General features: G+C 41.3%; 1 long non-coding RNA gene across 1 annotated transcript; it reads right to left on the bottom strand.

The window, feature by feature from the left end:
- Positions 1 to 428: 428 nt before the first annotated feature.
- LOC136286012 (uncharacterized) lies at positions 429 to 4290 on the bottom strand. Its single transcript, XR_010719679.1, has 3 exons — positions 4107 to 4290; positions 1767 to 1864; positions 429 to 1057 (listed from the first exon to the last, which is right to left on the bottom strand). It is a non-coding gene; the product is annotated as an uncharacterized lncRNA (long non-coding RNA).
- Between the last annotated feature and the right edge of the window lie 2737 nt (positions 4291 to 7027).

Raw genomic sequence — 7027 nt, 5'->3', positions numbered from 1 at the left:
GTCAAAGAAGCAGAAACATTTCCTTCACATCTTTTGTTTTGGGTTTATAGATTTCTTTATTCTTAAAGATACAGGCTAAGTTCTGTGTTTTTATTCTGCTGTAGTATTCTTCATTTCAGTGTGGAATTTATGTGAAGAACCACTCTTCACCCAAATAAAGTTCAGGGACAGTTGGTGCTAAATGTAAAACGCAATGCTAATGTATTTTCTGACCATCACTACCACTCCAAAGGTCATTAAAATAAAAGAGAAGAGTTAGAGTTATTTTTCTATTCCATGCAATTGTCTGGTGCTAATGCAGCCTTCTCATTCCTATATGTAGTGGTTTGTTTAGGAAATGACTCAGCTTTCGTGAAAAGGAAAAACAGTCCCTTTAGGAAGTATAAGCTTACATACATGGTATGATTTTAGTACATGGGTTTAAGGATAGACTTGACAATGTTAGGTTAATAGTTAGGCTTGATGATCTTCAAAGTCTTTTCCAATCTAAAATATTTTTTAAATTTTATGGTTCTATATGCCATCTGACTTCAGAGGTCTGATGTTACTACTCCTATCTGTATGTTTGTCTATTGCACATATGCAATTGAAAAGACTTTCAACTGTGGCTTAGACAGTAGACTTATCCTTCTCTGAAGAGTTATTGCAGAGTCAAACTCTAAAGCCAAATTTTTCCACATTGGATATCCAGACCTAAACTAATAGATCAAAATACAAATACCTCAAAGTTTTGATATACAGAAAGTGGAACCACACAAAATAAGAACCTCAACATGCTGGGATGAAGAGATGCTATTCAGACAGACCTTGACAGCCTTGAGCAATGTGCACTTACAGCCTGGAAAGCCAGCTGTATCCTGGGATGCATTAAAAGGACCATGGCCAGCAAGTTGAGGGAGGTGATTCTTTTCCTCTACTCTGCTCTATTTAAGACCTGACCTGGAGTCAGAGCTGGGGTCTCCAGCATAGCAAAGGTGGGTCATGAAGATGACCAGTGTGCTGAAGCACCTAAACACCACTCTTATGAAGACAGGTGACAGAGTTGGGATTCTTCAGCCTGCAGAAAGAAAAGGCTGCATGGAGACCTTATAGCAGCCTTCCAGTACTTTATAGAAGGATACAAGAAAGATGGAGGCTTTTTACTATAGGGGCTTGTAGTGACAGGACAAGAGGGAATGGCTTCAAACTGAAAGTAGGTTTAGATTGAATATTGGGAAGGAGGCATTTACAGTGGGGGTGATGACACAGTGGGACAGGCTGCCCAGAGAAGCTGTGGGTACCCTGGGAGTGCTCAAGGTAAGGTTGGACGGGACCTAGAGCAACCTGGTATAGTGAAAACTGTCTCTGTCCTCTGGCAAGGGAGCTGGAATAACAATTTTTAAGGTCCTTTCCAACTCAAAACATTCTATAGCTTTATGATTCTATGATTTTATGATTCCTCCATTTAAATATCTAAAAAATAAAAAATTGCTTGTATTTTCTTGTAAACCATACATATAGTAAAACCAAACACTTGTCTTTGTTCAGAAAAGGTCTGTTTATTTGCAAAATGTTATATTTTCCCTCTTGACGACACTTATTTAATAATTCAGACTAATGGTCATTTAGTTTTTGAGCAAATTCATGCCAACATAGGATAACTTTTCTGCATGTGTGTTTAAGATGACACTCTTAAAGATCAGTATGCACTAAATTGAAGAATCATTATGCAATGATTCCCTCTTTTCCCACATTTTCTTCCCCCTGCACAACTGTTTTGTACTAACCTGTTGCACCATTTCCCAAGGTAGTTGCTCAAAGTACACGATGTTTCCTGGGGTTTAAAAGTATTTTTTTTTTTTTTTGTTAGGTTTAGCCACTTCTTCTGGTAGGAAAAAAATAGACAATTTTATTAAAGTGATTACAAAGCATAAATACATTGTCCAGTCCTCATTCTTTCAGAAGAATTACCCAGAAATATAAAAAATATCAAGACATTCCCTTCTCCATTCAGTCTGTCAGTATCTAGCTCAACAAAAGAGCTCTTTAGACACTGGTGAGTGTATCATGTAGGCGGTTTGTTTAGTTGCCTGAGCATAGGCATGTGGTCCAAGTAATTACCATCTAATCACAGGTGGTTTAAGGTCTGCCTCACAAGGCCAGGGTCATGTATGCCTTGTAACACAACTGCTAGGCCCTGATGAGTACTTTGGGTGTGCTTAGGTACCTCAAATGGCAGTAGCTGCACCAGTTCTGAATAAATTTGAATCCTATGCTCACACAGGGATGCAAATGTACACGTATATAGTCTGGAGTTGAACTTCTGAGCTGTAGAACTCTAAATTTTAAATTTAGTTGTATGACTCTGGACTTGAATTCCAGGTCTAGAAATTTACTTGTAAAACTAAAATGCCTAAATCCTCAGTTTACCTATGAAATTGTCCTCAATCATATGCAAAACCCAAATACATGATGACAGGTTGGGATTAATCTAGATGTAGCTCAAACCTGTTAGGAAAAAGTGTGATAATGACTTCTGGGAAAAAGTTAATGTGTTTTGTAACACAAATGTTCTCTGGCTCTAAAGGAATCTTAAAATCCAATTTTATACTTCAGTGGGAATAAGTCAAGTCCTAATTTGATCCTAGTCCATTAGATTCTGCAGTTCCTTAGAAGTATGTTTGCTTGACATTGGAGCTAGTCATTCTAAGCTTCTTTCTTAGTCACTGAGGAGAAATAGATATTTGTTTAAATATAAGTATCTAAAATAGGTCAGCTGAATGAGACCCTCTAAGTGCCTGTTCTGTCTATTGATTATATGAGTGTTTTACATGACTATTTTAGATAAAGACTCTGTGCTGTGGACAAGTATTATGTGAGATTAATCCACCCTGCCAATTTAGATTTGTTTGATGAGATTAATCCTTCAGTAAGGATCTGAGTTAATATTTTCCTTTTAGAAATTCAAAGAAAATGGAAATCAAAGGGTGCTATTATTTACTTTCCTGAGAATTTTTCATCCGACATGACAATAAGTGAAGAGGCTTTTTCTATAAAACTGAAGGGAAATATTTTCACATATGAACGAAATTCTTACCTATCAACGTCAGAACTCTGTTAAAAGGTGTTAATTTTGCTGGGAATAGCAGAGGCTTCCTTCTAGCACTCCAGCACTCTATTGAAAGGAGTTTAATTTGTTTTGATGTGATTCTGAAGTTATATTTTGAAGCTGATAAGAGTTGATACGTAAGTCTATAAGCAGATCTGGTACCAAGATCATGCACAGAGGGGCATCCTAGTGTGTGCATGGCAAGATTTCCCAAACTGGGGAATCCTCAGAGGAGTAGAGAGAGCTGCCTGAAGCCTGCAGCTTGCATGGCAATGGCTGATGGACCTAGCCAGGGAGAGGAGCAACGGCAGCCAAATATGCCACTACCCTCAGCAAAAGAAGCTTCTGGATACCACTAGTGACCGGGAGTTCTGAGAACAGAATGGGCAATTTGGGCGTGGCACAAGTGCAAGTGCATGGCACAGCAGTTCACACAGAATTAGCTGCCACAGAACAGCATGCAGGAAGAGGACTGTAGCTCTTCCAGCTCAGCCAGGGAGCAATGACATAAAACTGCCAGAGTGCCTAGGGTGAACTCTAGGCACTGCACTCATGGTGACACAGCTGCCCAGACAGAGCTGCAGTAGGAAAATGGTGCCACCTGGGTGCCAGGATGCAGGGCATGCTCTGCTCCTACACCAGCACCAGACAGCAGCACTTCAGGAGGTGTGTTCAGGGAAAGGAACTTCTCCATTTAGTGACATTGTTTTGGGAGAAGGAGAGTGGGTTGAGAAGCGTCAGCAATTGAAACTACACTAAAATACTTCCAGAATTGCAGAATTTCATCCTACCTTTCCTGGGACAGGACTCACAGGCAGACAGGAAACATGATAGGGAGGATTCCCTATCATCTCCCCATCTGGCTGAATGTGGAAACTTAAAGGTGTAGAGGGAAATGGGAAGTTTCTGGCTAGGACAGCAGATGCATCTTCTCTATCCTGTCCTGACAGAGGAGGTATGACTGACACCAAAGAAGACTTCAAGCATCAGCACCTTGTTATCTAGAAGTCTCTCATACCTTTTCTGTGTAGCCTCCCACAGGCAGCTCCACACAGCTCTGGCTCTTTCTCTTCTTCTTCTCTATCTTCTGCAGTTCCAGCTCACCCCTTCCTATCCCTAGCATAGCTATATAACCCTATCTGTCCCTCACACAACCTCCTATCCCTTCCTCCTCACAGCACAGCCAGCAGACTCCAACTGACTCCATCCTAGCTAACTCATTCTTTATCACACCCAGCTGTGAGGGCAAGGCTGTTACCACTGCATCGTAATTGACACAGCTGCAATATATCAGGGGCAAGATTGCCTTCAGTGCTATCTCTGTCTCTGTCTGTCTTCCCACACCGCCTCACCCTTCCAGGTGCCATGGCAAGTGGAACTTATGACAAGGACAATGGTTCATCAAGGTTGGAGGCATCTCCAAAGTTATGTCAGCCCAAGACCTGTGTCAAAACTGCTTCCATAAAGCACAAAGATGGTTCATTGTCATAGGCGACTGTCTCCTGAGGGCAATTGAAGGCCTAATATGCAGCCCAGACCCACATCTTAAGGAAGTTGAAGAAAAGTAAGAAAGCTTCCTACACTGGTACAGCCATTAGATTATTAGCTTTTCAGGTAGGCAGCAATGAATTTGCAACTAGAAGTCCTAGGGCAATGGGTTTATAAAAGGCAGGTCATGCTTCACTCACCTGATTTCATTCTACAAGTAATAACCCATGTAGTGGGTGATTCAAAGTGTGTGAGTGGATATGGTTTATGTGGCCTTTAGTAAAATCTTCCACACTGATTCCTGGAGAAACTGGCTGCTCTTGGCTTGGATGGCTGTAGGGCACTGGTGAGGCTGCACTTTGAATCCAGGGCTCAATTTCGGGCCCCTCATTACAGGAAAGATATTGAAGTGCTCAAGTGAGCCCAGAGAAAGGCACAAAAACTGTAGAGGACAAGTCTTTTGAAGAGTGGTCAATGGAAGTGGCAGTATTTGGCTGGGAGATAAGGAGGCTGAGGGCAGAGAGACCTTACAGCTGACTACTATTACCTGAAAGGAGGTGGGAACAAGGTGAGTACTGGTTTCTTTTCCCAAGTAACAAGTGATAGGGAAAGAGGAAATGGTCTCAAGTTGTGTCATAGATTGCATATGAGGAAAAATTTCTTCATAAGAACAGGCTTCCTGGAGAAGCATCCTAGGGAATATTTAAAATGCTGGTTGAGTCAATATCCCAGGGAATATTTAAAAGTCATGCAGATGTGGGTGATGAGACACTGGAGAGCAGCACTGCAGTGAAGGACCTGGGGGTCCTGGTCTATAGCAAATTGAATATGAGTCAACCAGGAAGGGTCAACTATGTCCTGTGGTTCATCAGGCACAGCATTCCCAGCCAGGCTAGGGAGGTGGTTGTCCTGCTCTACTCTGTGCTGGTGTGGCCTCATGTTAGGTGCTGTGTGCAGGTTTGGGCACCAAAATATTAAAAAAAAAAAAAAAAGAAAAAAAAAGAAAAAAAAGAAAGATAAAAAGCTATTAAAGAGTGTCCAAATGAGGTCTTTGAAGACAGTAAATGGTCTGGAGGGGAAGCCTGTAGAGGAGTGACTGAGGTCATTTGGCTTTTTGAACCTGGAAGGGACTGAGGGGAGACCGCATTGCAGTCTACATATCTTTACAAGGGGAAGTGGAGAGGCAGATGCTGGTTGCTCACTTTCTGGTGACCAGTGACAGGACCCAAGGGAATGGCCTGTAGTTGTGTCACAGGAGATTTAGGTTAGGTATTAGAATGAGGCTCTTTTCTCAGGGGATAGCTAGGCACTGGAACAGGGTCTTCAAGGTAGTAGACACAGACCCAGATGGGTGGAGTCTTAAGAAGCATTTGTACATTGCTCTCAAGCACATGGTGTGATTCTTCGGGCCGTTCTCTGCAAGGCCAAGAGCTGGACTTCAGTGATCCTTGTGGTTCCCTTCCAAATCGGGATATTCTATGACTATAAAAGTATTGGGCCTCTGTGTGACATTTTTATATAACATTTGTGCTTGTGCATGTATGTAATTCAAGCCAGAGTAGTTAGCAAGTAGATGACAAGAAAGTCTAGGAAACAAACACCGGGGAGACCTTAGGTCTAGAACTCGGTGATGGAGTGGAGCTATGTGTCACAGGACATTGTACATTTCAATGCCAACAGCTTGAGAGATCTGGGGATCTGGAAGTAACTACTGGGTTGGCTGATTTTCAATAATTTATAATATAAATAAATACCTGTATATGTATAAGTATAGGTATTCTGTCAGCGGATTTCAGCCTTATTCAGGAATGAGAAGACAGCTACCAGCCCATCAATGCTTATTTGAGTGCTATGATTTTTGTCTCTGCTGATCCATGTGTTTAGCCATGTGTATGCATATTGTGTTTGTGTGTATTCGTGCATGGTTGCCAATCAGGAATTTGTGCTCACCCTTGCCACTGGCTGGACATGAGGACAAAGAGGAACAGCGCTCTCATACTCATCAGGCTATTGGATTCAGCAACCTCTCACACTTGCACTGTTGGTGCTGTCAAAAACCTTTTTTTTTTTTAATACAACCTCTTCCCCCTCACTACCTCATTTTTTACTGTAGTGAAAAATGGTGAATATGATAAACCATTTGGCTGAATCCCGTTTTGTTTTCTTTAATTATTATTGTTGCATCATCAAGATTTCTAAATTAAATCTAAAAAACCCAGGTCATGAGTTGAATGCTATCTAATTATTTAATCCCTTGAGCAAAATATCTGGCTAGAGAAAATAATCTTCTGTATAGAAGTGGCCAAGTGGCCCATTTTCTTTCTATCCCAAAATAAAATGATTTGAAAAACCTCTTTTTTTTTTTTTTTTTTCCTCATGTCCACAGAATGCTATTTCTCTCAAGAAATTCCATAAACAGTGAGGCTGTTCTGCAGAGAGTTTACTGCCTCT

Source organism: Chamaea fasciata, unplaced genomic scaffold (assembly GCF_029207755.1).
Source record: "Chamaea fasciata isolate MVZ Bird 193981 ecotype frontalis unplaced genomic scaffold, bChaFas1.0.hap1 SCAF_2, whole genome shotgun sequence".
NCBI classification, from domain to species: Eukaryota; Metazoa; Chordata; class Aves; order Passeriformes; family Sylviidae; genus Chamaea; species Chamaea fasciata.
This window is presented reverse-complemented; position numbering and strand designations above follow the sequence as displayed.